This window comes from Petromyzon marinus, chromosome 37, assembly GCF_048934315.1.
Source record: "Petromyzon marinus isolate PM22_M1 ecotype Great Lakes invasive population chromosome 37, UKy_Petmar_22M1.pri1.0, whole genome shotgun sequence".
Lineage (NCBI taxonomy): Eukaryota > Metazoa > Chordata > Hyperoartia > Petromyzontiformes > Petromyzontidae > Petromyzon > Petromyzon marinus.
Genome location: NC_133703.1, coordinates 916820 through 928741, shown reverse-complemented (window position 1 = coordinate 928741; position 11922 = coordinate 916820). Strand labels below are relative to the sequence as shown.

The window sequence follows — 11922 nt, the reverse complement described above, 5'->3', positions numbered from 1 at the left end:
CCATCATTATATTGTTAGTGCGTATATACAGAAAGGCCTATTGGGTGGGTAACATTAGGAAATTGGAGGTAGTTAGTCATGTTGTTTAGAAACAAAATATTACTTGGGTGGATAAGAGGGTAAAATCGTACATGATAGGAACTGCAATATTGTGGAGTTCTGGTATAATTAGTTGCAGTATATATGAATCTTATGTCACCTTAAGTATGCCTTTGTGAGTACACTCGTGACACGGGTGTCATGCGCGTGACCTTTGTCTTTTGTTTCAGATGTGTGAGAGCAATTCGGCGGCGAGTCATGGTGGTGCTGGGAGAATTGCCTTTACCAGCGATGGCACTTCACCAGCACCCGTCTCAACCCTACCTCAATCCGGTAGAGTTACGAGAGCTAAAAAACTAATCTCTTGTGACGTCTGTGGGAAAAAATTCCAGCTGGCATGGTGCCTAGAAGCCCACGTAAGAACGCATAAGGAGACCCGTGAGCAATGGTGCGGCATATGTGGACAAAGGTTTGATCAGCCAGGAAAATTCAAAAGGCATTTGAAGAGCCACGAAAAGGATTATATGATCAAGGGTGCACCAGGCTTGGTGAATAACAGCAGTTTTGCCAATGCGGTGTTGAATCCACCGTCGCCCTATGAGATGTGCTCAGTCTGCGGATTTTTAAGTCCTATTGAAATCCTGAAAACTCATGAAAGTCTTCACGCACAGTTCTTGTACAGACCGAAGCCTGAACATGATTACACTTCGACAAAAGATAGCGGCGTTAAGATAAATGACATGAAATCCAATTTTCTTGAATGCTTTGGCCTAGTTCCACATCAACAAACTGCTTCACGAGTCAGTGAGAATAAACCATACGCTTCTCTCGATCCTATTACGAGCATGAAAGTGTTGATGGCCTTGCAGCAGAAGAAGAAGGAAAAGCGAAGTAGACCTAAGTCCATTAAAAGAAAAAAGACCACCACCAGCGTCACCAATTGCAGCAGTAGCAACAGCCAGAATTCGGACATCAAGAGGATGGACTGCACGGAAGCAGGAGGCTGCGTGGAGCAGAGCATCCCCAAGGTGGATGAACCCAACCTGGCACCTTTAGGTACGTCCTAGTAATGCACACACTACATTTCATTTGGATGTAATTCATAATTTCACAAATTAGTTAATGTACGCATATGTTGACCATATCTGTATGCCTGCGCTGAGGAGTCTAGAGATCTGATGTGGTGCTGTTCGGATGTTGGGTTAAACCGTGAAACTCTGGGTTTCAGTCACCGAGCCATGATTAAACTGGCTTCTCATTGATGGTCTTATCCAGTTACCAAACTTCTTCCAGCAAACACTTCTGATGTCGCGTGATATTTTTCAGGAAATCAGTATCTTGCTTTTCTACTATTTGTACGTATGTTGAACTTCTTTTGTACCATACGTAGCCAACCGTGCTAATCGGAGGTATTTGTTGCTGGCCATTTGGCATTTTGGGCCTTTGGGCCTGTGGTCAGCAACCGTGATTGATAAAACGTCCCATATACATAGTAATGCTATGGCATCCACTGCATGGTGATAAATAAATTATGTATTAGCGCGTGCATGTGCTCAACGGTGGATGTCTTGTGTTCCAGAGGAAAAGCCCTTCCCGTGCAGTGACTGCTCGTACGGAGCGACACAGAAGTCGAAGCTCAAGAGACACGTCCTGAGCGTTCACCACGTGCCCTTCGATAGCGCGCTGGACTCCGACTGCCCCAAGAAGAGAAGGCGGCTGGCTGGGTGCCGAGACCACGGCTCAACTCTGGATTTGGAGCGCGCACGATGCTCACGGAGAACTCCCTGATGATTTATTTCATCCTGAGGCTGAGGTACCACGTGTGGGGCGATGAATGCAAGGTTTTGTGCAGCGGACATTTCCATGATGAAATTTCGTTACGTTCACTGCTGCGAGGTTACATCTATTGCCGTATATTTTTAGTCAATTGCTGTATTTTCTGGTATACAATATATTTAATAAATTGTCCTAATTTCATAACAAAGGTTTTTGGGTTAGATCGTGTAAATATAAATGTGTCATAACCCTACACTACCTGACACAGCCAATTAGTAAGGAATTTGTCACGTAAACAAAACTCCACTTAGTTACTACTTCAGCCCACCGGTGTTTTGGAGAGTAAATCCACAAGATGAGTACGACGTTTCACTGGTAATTACATCCAGCATCATCGGGCGATTTGCCAGAATAGTGAAGCCATCCCCCTGCTTCCGGTCTTAAATAGAGAACGGCGATGTCATCACTGAACCCATCAGGTGCAGAAATCAGAGGCGGGGAGGGGGATTATTGAAATTATATAATTGATTAGTTATCATTTAATTAGTATGTTTCCTCTATAAGTAATGATAAATGAGAGATGTCTTCTTCCTCCACGCGTTTGTTCCACTCACGTGGGGTCCACCGTCCTTGCCACCTTCTCCACACCGCCCCGTCCCGCGCCATCTCTCCCTCCGCTCCTCGGGCCACCACGTTCGACCGCATCACCACATCGCCTAACGTCTTCTTCTTCTGCCTTCATCTCCTCATCTTACAATCACAATAACTTAATAATACGCTTCCAGGCCGCACTAAGCCTGTAGCTGTCAGAGAGGTAAAAATAATACAAATTTTCTCAGTTTCAATGGATTCTCGAATTAGTCTTGGCCAGTAATAATGAGTTTTACACAACACTTCATCGTTATCAAAATACATTAGGTGTCCTTGTTGGCAAACATGTTCTGCAACTTCCAACAGTTATGTTTGAGAGTGTTTAATATTTATTTGGTGTTCTTTTAGTCTTACGCTAATATTACGTCTCATCTGTCCAATATAACATCTGCCACATAAGCCATTAATCCGATACACACCATCCGTTGACAACTTAGGCAATTCATCTTAAGTACAAGATACTATATTTTGATTTTTGTGTACCATGCCAAATCTTACTTAGATGTTTAGCTTTTTGCTTTTCCAAAACTCGAGCTAATTTCTCAATTACTTCCACGATATATGGTATTTTAATTGTTTAATAACCTGATTCAGCAGTATTTCTGTTCGATCTTGGTTTAGCATTCATTGCTGTTAATTTGAGCATTATTGTAGACATTCAATCGTAGCGTTTCTTTGACATGTTCAATCTCTCTCCCCAGACATTCACCATCTGACACTGTTTTAGCCAGATGTATGAGCATCTTGATGAGAGAGGTTTTCTGTACGGGGTGATGATGCGAATCTGCATTCAGATAGGCATCAGTATGCGTTCCCTTTTGGTAAACGCTGTGTGTGTTATTTTACCATTTAGGCCTCGTCCGATAAATCACCTCTCCTAAGGAAATAAGTATTTAGAGGCCACACGGGACCGGGGGGGGGGGGGGGGAGTTTATCGTTGTGTCTGTTGCTGCGAGCAGATAGCGCGCAATGGAGAGCTTGCTCAGAGCGGAGCTGGGCACGGACTCGGCGAGGACGCTGGGCGCTTCGGCCGGTGGAGGCTGCATCAGCACCGGGCAGAGCTACGAGACGGGGCGCGGACACGTGTTCACCAAGATCAACGCCAAGAGCGGGGCACCCTCCTCTACGCCTCCTCACCACCTCACCTCCTCTACCCTCCTCTTCGCCTCCTCTACACCACCTTGCATCCTCGCCTCAACCTTCATTCAGTCAGCCCTGTATCACTTTTTTTCGCTGCGACTACTAGCACCACCGTGGTGAATGTTGCAGTGAACTTCCCCTCGTTGATTCCCCCCTCCACCCACCTTAAGGGACTCGGTCTACCAGACACTTTGACCGCTTCGTCTCATCCACTCCGCGTTCAACCACCGCGCCTCACTGCAGTTCACAAGAACGCACTCAACTAAACAACTCGGTCACCCACTCATCCAGTCACTAACTCAATCACCCTATCACACACTCATCCAGTCACCCACGCATCCAGTCGCCCACGCAATCACCCTATCATCCAGTCACCCACTCACTCAATCACCCTATCACACACTCATCTCGTCACTAATTAAATCACACACTCAGCTAGTCACTCAGTAAATCATCCTATCACTCATCCAATCACTTACTCATTCAGTCACCTATTCATCCAGTCACCCACTCATCCAGTCACCCATTCATCCAGTCACCCACTCATCCAGTCACCCACTCATCCAGTCACCCACTCATCCAGTCACTCACGCATCTGATCACTGACTCAATCACCCTATCACACACTCCTCAACTCTTTTACTCAAACACTCACCCATTTACTCACCCACCCGCTCACCACTATGCAGGTCACCTCACTCTTCTTTTCAGCTTCATCAGTTTGCACTGCTCCACTCTGGAATCCACACCCGGTCTTCCTGTTTTCCCAAACTCTTGCAACAATAAACTTGATCAATTTAAGGAACGCGTTTCTTTGATCTTAATTATCTAATTACTCATTGGACAGTTATGTATTATTATTTTTTATTGTTGCTGGCCGCTTGGCGTTTTGTATTGTGTGGGGTTTGCATCGCTGTCAACCCCTCATCAGTGCCTACCTTATTACAGAACAATTCAGACCTTGTTGGTCACCCCGTGCCCCTTATAAGTCCCATGACAAGGGAGAAACACACAAATAAACTTAACAAAAATGTTGCCCGTATTGAAACGGCCGTCTGCCGTATGGACCTGACAACTCACTTTCCCCCAACAGAATACGGGTAAACCGTGTGGGTTGGCGGCTATGGGTTTTGTTGTGTTTGCAAGTCCAAGTTATAGGACTGCACCCTGGGTTGTGCGTGGTTCTCATTAGTGGGAGATTCCCTTCGCTGTGTTGCACGCCAGTGGCTGGGGGCTGCCTGGGGCCAGTGACGTGTGAGCCGGTCCCAATGTGCACCGGCAAACATTTACCGCCAGGTGGCCCCAGTGTTCATTGCCCGTCCACACGTGGATACCTGAAGCCCATGTCAATCCACTGCTGGATGAGTCCCGCAATGAAGATACAATCAGTACATCCACTTTGCTTTTGGACACCACCTGTTCCATTGGCGGCCGAATGCGAATCTAAATGTGCATACGTTAGAGACTGGTTAATGCGCATAGAAATCAAACCAATTGACCTACGACCTTTACCCCATCAACTTTTGTAGAATTTTAGATGTGCATTACAGCTACTTTAGCCGGATGGTTGTGGTGGCTATGTATGCCTGTAATCCACGACTACGTGGAGGTGAGGGTTGGTGGATCACAACAATGTTGCGACAACTCCCACCCCTTGGTCGTCAAGGAGGTAGAGAAGGCGGTGTCGAATAATGTGGACTCCGCCTGTTCCATGTGTAGATTTGTGATAGAGCGTTGGCCCCTCATTTGCTTGGATTTCTCCAGATGCTCCGATTTCCTCCCACATGTAAACACTCATTAATCTTGATTTGAAGCTGTCGTGACTGCAGGAATCCTTACTCTTTGGTTCTTTCGGTAAAGTCACGTAAGTAGAAAAAACTAATAAAAAATCATCATCGATTGCTTGTGTGGCGATCGAAACGTCGTGATCCATTATTATTTGTTCTACCTACGCGACTTTACCTAAACAACCAAAGAGTACAAACTCTCATTAATTGTCCGATAACATCTTTATATAAAGAGGACCACAGAGCATGGGCAGGAGTGGTGGGGGGGGATTTGTTGCCAGCTGCTCACCATTTGACTTCCGCCTTCCCTCGTCTGTAGTTCCTCGCGCCAAAGTGAAGGAATTCTGTGTGCCAGTTACAATTATCACTTGAATGTAACTTGATGTTTCAATGTAAACAGCCACTGAGATTTAATCCTGAAAATCTTTATTTTTCAAATGCAGTGAAACAATGTTGTTAGTAGGCTTGTTTCCCTGGGAAAGCCTCACTGAGTCTCAAGACTCTTTTTCAGGAGGGGCCTGCCAACTTTTCGCAGGAGTAATTTGGATGTTTGGCTAGTACCAGTTACATTGTATGTTGTTGTTGTTTTGCCATGGGAGTAAACCCATGCAGAGAAAGGGACCAGAATGAGGAAAGCGAAGCCAGGCAGTCCTTCAGAAGATGTCATGCACGGGCGTGACCACTGCACCACCCTGCCGCCCAAACAAAAGTAATTGAAATAATGTACAATACTGGCAAATAAACCCTATTAGTATCAACTGAATTTCTGGCCAATATGGCACGTGTATAGCTGCATCGGTGTTTCTAAAAGTCGTGTTCACATTGCCTGAAATTAATAATATAAAGAACAGATTTCCCACCTCTGGTTTCATTTAGATTACCGGTTGTCCTCATTATGTGTGTCACAGGTAATATGGAAAGGAAAATATTACGCAGCACGAGTTGTAGGATTAGGGCAATTATGGTGACACACGTGACCCCCTCTACACAAGAAACAGCTAAGATTCATATTCTTGGTTCTTTCGGGAAAGTCACCTCGAAGGGAAGCAATAAAATAATACAAATATAAAACAATAAAATTCTCACGACCTTTTGACTGCAACACAAGCAATCATCATCAGCTGTGAAAACCACAACAAGAAAATTTGAAAGAACCAAGAATATGAATCTCTGCAGTCACTAAAGCTTTAAATCAAAATTTAACAGCTGAGAGTCAATGCTGGGATGTTGTGCGATTGGTGCAAGCGACCCATCATTGTGTTTTGATGTTGAGCTGTTAAAATTGCACTGTTGTGAGGTGAGGTCAAGGCCGATGACTGCTTCCAGCGGTGTCAAGATCAGCATTTTGAAGAGGCTCGCGGAGGATGATACTGGGCACTGGGGTGCAGTCTCCCTCCATGAACAACAGAGGGCAGAGGAGCGACGCTCACAACAATTATTGGCGGAGCGCCGGGCGTATGAAACGCAAATTTGGAAGAAAGTTTATCTCGGGGAGTTAACCCACAACACCTGGGTCTGTCCCGCGTGTTCACACGATAACGCGTTTTCACTACAACGCGTTTTCTCCGTCACAACGCGCTTTCTGAGCGGACTACTTTCTTGAGCTGCGCGGTTGAGCGAGATGAGACGGTAACGCGGCGGCGGCGGCGGCGTCCCCTCAAGTTATTTGGACCCCCATCTTACCGTGCGTGGACATTATTATTATTTACGGGAGGAAAATAGTTTCCGCTTAACGCGGCACTTTTCAGGAACGCATCTACCGCGTTAAACGAGGACTCGCCGCGTACAGGTGCCGCGCACGCTGTATCGACCCTGGAGAAATCCGAAGCGCTATGAAGCTCTTGTTCACAGACGTCCAGTAAGGGGCGGGTGGTGTTGGTGGTGTGGGCGTCACCACGTGACACACAGCTTGTCCGTGGAGTCGATCGTGAGGGTGCCGACGTCGCCTAGGCAACGCCGCCCCCCCTCTGGCTCTGCTGCTGCTGCTGCCTCGCTCTGTGCACGCGAGGCGCCAATCCGTGACGCGGGCACTGTACGCGTTGCGTCACCGTTCACCGTGGGGGGCGGCGGGGCCTCAGCTACGTCACGTCGTGTACAGTGGCACATTAATATTGACACTTTTACTCGTGTTTATGTGCCTCGTTATTAAAGGTGAGTTTAATAATAATCATGCTGCTGCTACACAATGTGTGCATTGATATATACGTACAGTTTATGTGTTTAAACGCGATTGTAGTTTATGGGCCCTTGAGGGATTTTTCGCCTCGTGTGAGGTTTTTATGCGCAACCTTAATTATTGCGCTTTTGTTAATCGTTAACATTTGGTCAGGAATAATGCACTTAAGATAAATGTTCTGGCGACGATATTTTGCAAAACAGACGATGGCAAAATTTCGATTTAAAGCTTTCGTGACTGCAAGGATTCATCTTCTTTGGTTCTTTCGGTAAAGTCACGTAGAATGAGAATAAAATAATAAATTGATAAAATAAAATAACACAATAATATTCTCACGACGTTTTCGGCCACAACACAAGCGGCCTTCATCAGGTGAAGGGGACGAGACTGTCTGATGAAGGCCACTTGTGTTGTGGCGGAAACGTCGTGAGAATATTGTTATTTTATTTTATCAATTTATTATTTTATCTTATTCTACGTGACTTTACCGAAATAACCAAAGAAGATGGCAAAATTGTGTATATATTGTGCGATATGTGCCACTGAAACGGCAAGAAGTCAATAACAATGACTCGTGTTGAGTGTTTAATATGCAAGCAATGGGCCCACCACAGGTTCGTTAATGTTATAATGGAAGCAGTGAAATTAATGAAAATCTTTTGCTCTGCCATTTGATTTTAAATTACGACTCTTCAAAGAGCTTTGGTTGTAGTAAGCAATATTTGAATTTGTTTAAGCGACCTGTATTCTCTTACAACATGTTTTATATTCCTAGGCATTAAATTTGTACTAAAGATTCAGACTAATTGTAAATCTAATGGGACCACTGTAATCGATGTCCGTTAATATATGTAGGCGTGGTAAGGTTTCGAGACGCACTCTGCGATGCGTGAAACGCAGTCCGTGTCCTTCCTCATCCATTTGTCTTCATTCCAACGTCAACTTTGTTCTGCCGGTCTCTCTCATTAAGGCCACATGGCCACACTGTGTCTCTTAGTTCTTGCAAGCTAAGCTGGAGTCAGTCTCTCTCATTAAGGCCACATGGCCACACTGTGTCTCTTAGTTCTTGCAAGCTAAGCTGGAGTGAGTCTCATTAAGGCCACATGGCCACACTGTGTCTCTTAGTTCTTGCAAGCTAAGCTGGAGTCAGTCTCTCTCATTAAGGCCACATGGCCACACTGTCTCTTAGTTCTTGCAAGCCAAGCTGGAGTCAGTCTCTCTCATTAAGGCCACGTGGCCACAGTGTCTCTTAGTTCTTGCAAGCTAAGCTGGAGTGAGTCCCTCTCATTAAGGCCACATGGCCACACTGTGTCTCTTAGTGCTTGCAAGCTAAGCTGGAGTCAGTCTCTCTCATTAAGGCCACATGGCCACCCAGTGTCTCTTAGTTCTTGCAAGCTAAGCTGGAGTCAGTCTCTTTTCAACATATGTCCCACCAAATTCTGTATTAATAATGTTCCAGTTTCTCTATATGTTTTAAATTTAGATTTAAATTAATCTACATTTTAAAATCCACAAATCTGGCTGCCTCCTGATGATGCTGGTTGTAATTACTGGCGAAACGTCGTACTCAGATTGTTAATGTTGTGGCTTTGCTCTCTAACACACAACCGGTGTGCTGTACTAGTAACGAATTGGCATGTTCTGTTTAAGTGACAAACCTTACTAATTGGCTGTGTCGGGTGGTGGTGGGTTTACCGACATTTTTTTTATATTTACGCGATCTTACCCAAAAAACCTGTATTATGTAAAAATACATTTATTTTCCTCCTTTCTTTTTGGACAGTTTAAAATCTCTAACGTTTTTCAAATTGTTCTGATGTACAGTGCTACATTTCAAATTACTGTCATGTTTGCAACGGGTTGTTTAAAATATATTTAAATGGTGTAGATTCATGTTTAAACTCGCTTCGAATCTGCATTCATCATTTTCTTCTTAAGCAGTCCGTAACCACAATTGGTACATCGATGCATGACCCATTTGATTATGGTTTGTTGATCTTAATTTATCAATTAAAATGTTATTGAGTGTGCCAAATCCTAAAGAGTGGCGTTTGAGTCGACCTTATTTCATATTCACATCTGAAACGCCTGTGCACATGAATGTAATCCAGTTACACACTCTCCTACTTGTTCATCAACTCTCTTCGTGGTGTAGATTTGATGGCTTGTATAGCAACCATAATCAAACACAACAAGTCCGGGTGACTCATGATCCATGATTCACGATGCCAGTGGGCCAGGTTTCACTCTCAATTCTCTACCTGTGTGGCATGAATAAAACGCACCTGTAAATTTGACCTGAAATGATTGCACAACAATTGCCCCGCCTTCATGCGATGTTTATCCTCCACTGTTTATCTGGCTTTGACCTGAATTATATAAAAGTGCGGCTGTGCAACTGCTGTAGAGTCACATTGGTATAAACGCATTTTACAATATGAACAGCGCATTGAAAACGCGTACTATTTTAAGTATTGTTTAACAAGTGTGTTTACAAATCCACACTGAGAAACACGATGATTGACAGAGGGGAGTAGATTATGTTTTCGATAGTGTATTTAAATAGAGCTACTGTAGGTAAGTAGTTTTCAGTTTTAAAGGCATAGTTTAACAAGTCAACACTTGCCACCATCCTTCAAACCCATTGGTGAAAAAGACCACAGTTTATGTTTACATTATAATATGTTTACATTATATATAATATATAATATAATGTTTACATTATATATAATATAATGTTTATATATAATATAATGTTTACATTATAATACATTGTTTACATTATATATAATATAATGTTTATGCAAAAGCCGGAGACTTATGGGACCCCGGGGTCCCACCATAAGGTTCATATGAATGGTTACCTAATAACTTTTGAAACACGGTAATCGCTGTGAAGTGCAGTTTCCAATTCTTATTGTTGACTCAATCTCTCTGGCCTTTCTATGCAATATGAAGAAGGGTCATTGCCCAAAACGTCGCTTATCGGATTTTTTCCCTTTTTCAAGGCACCAGTGCTACTGATGCATGAATTTGTTTGGTATTTGAAATGATACGAAGGCTCAGCAAGTGATTCCTTGCAGACATAAACAGAAGCGATACGCGCCACCCCAGCCACCCATGTCGCGAATCAATCGATTATCGCGATTGAGGGCTCGTGAATAAATTCTAGATTCAACGCCTTGTTTTAAAACGTGAACACAGCCGGCTCTAGTGACTGGAGTGGGTGGGTGTTGGACAATGTGAAACAATGACACGCAACGTATACAAATCAAAAACAAATTCTTACGCACGCGATCCGGTGTGCATATCGCGATCTTCAGGATGAATGATCACGTCCGAATCAATGCGTCGTCGTTGCTCCCCTAGCATGCGCTCTGCGTAACCCGCTCGTGTTGTTGTTGTTTGCGGCAGAGTTTAGGACCTTCGTGGCCAAGAGCCGCAGCTCCCGAGGCAAAGGAGTGATGGCACGCTTCAAGGTGCCGGACTTGCTGAAGCATCTCATGGAATGATACGGGGCTCCGGATATTCACGATCTGGGCATCCGTATCACCAGCATACCTCTGGGCATTTCCGTACGTGCCGTGCCTGCGTGTACGAGCGTGTGTGTGTGTGTACGTGTGTATGCATTGCGTCGCTTGTTGACTGCGAATTGTATTATTATTGGATGCCTCAAGTTATACTCTTTGGTTCTTTCGGTAAAGTCACGTAGGTATAAAATGAAATAAATCACGACGTTTCGGGCGCGACACAAGCGTCCGTCATCAGGTGATAAAGCCTTGGTGTGCTGCTGAGGCAGACTGTTTTAAATGGTTTGAAATGTGTGTAGCCCATGGGTCATAAAGAAGTGGCCAGGGCTAGTGATGTTAACATGAGAAATTAGCGTGTAACTGTAAGGTAGGAAAGCGGCCTCCTCCTCGATTTTACGTGACTTTACCGAAAGAACCAAAGAGTGTGGATTCCTGCAGTCGCGAAAGCTTCAAATCAAGATTGGCTCAAGTATGTATTGTTGTTGCCCTTGAGGGGGTTTACTTTCGGAATTAAATGCGTTCTGGAATTGCTGACACACAGCCACAACGTACGTGTCGCTGTGTTCACACCTGAGAGTGACACTGCATCAGCCTTTTACCAATATTCCCCCGCCCCTGCGTTTGCCTTACACGGCCACAATGCTGAGTTATCCTCAGTTGCTCAGGCACACAAGTTTCACACCTGTCTCCCTGTCAAGTGAATGTGGTGTATCCTTTTGTCATGCAGTCTGAGACAGACTTCCAACACGACTTCAGTTTTGGGGGTGCAGTGCTGCGACAAGAGCACTGAAGTAACTGCTCGTGTAAGTACATCATGTTAATA

General features: G+C 44.5%; 1 long non-coding RNA gene across 1 annotated transcript; it reads left to right on the top strand.

The window, feature by feature from the left end:
* Positions 1 to 282: 282 nt before the first annotated feature.
* On the top strand, positions 283 to 3395 carry LOC142930119 (uncharacterized). The gene is made up of 2 exons (XR_012946076.1): positions 283 to 1095; positions 1619 to 3395. It is a non-coding gene; the product is annotated as an uncharacterized LOC142930119 (long non-coding RNA).
* Positions 3396 to 11922: the final 8527 nt, after the last annotated feature.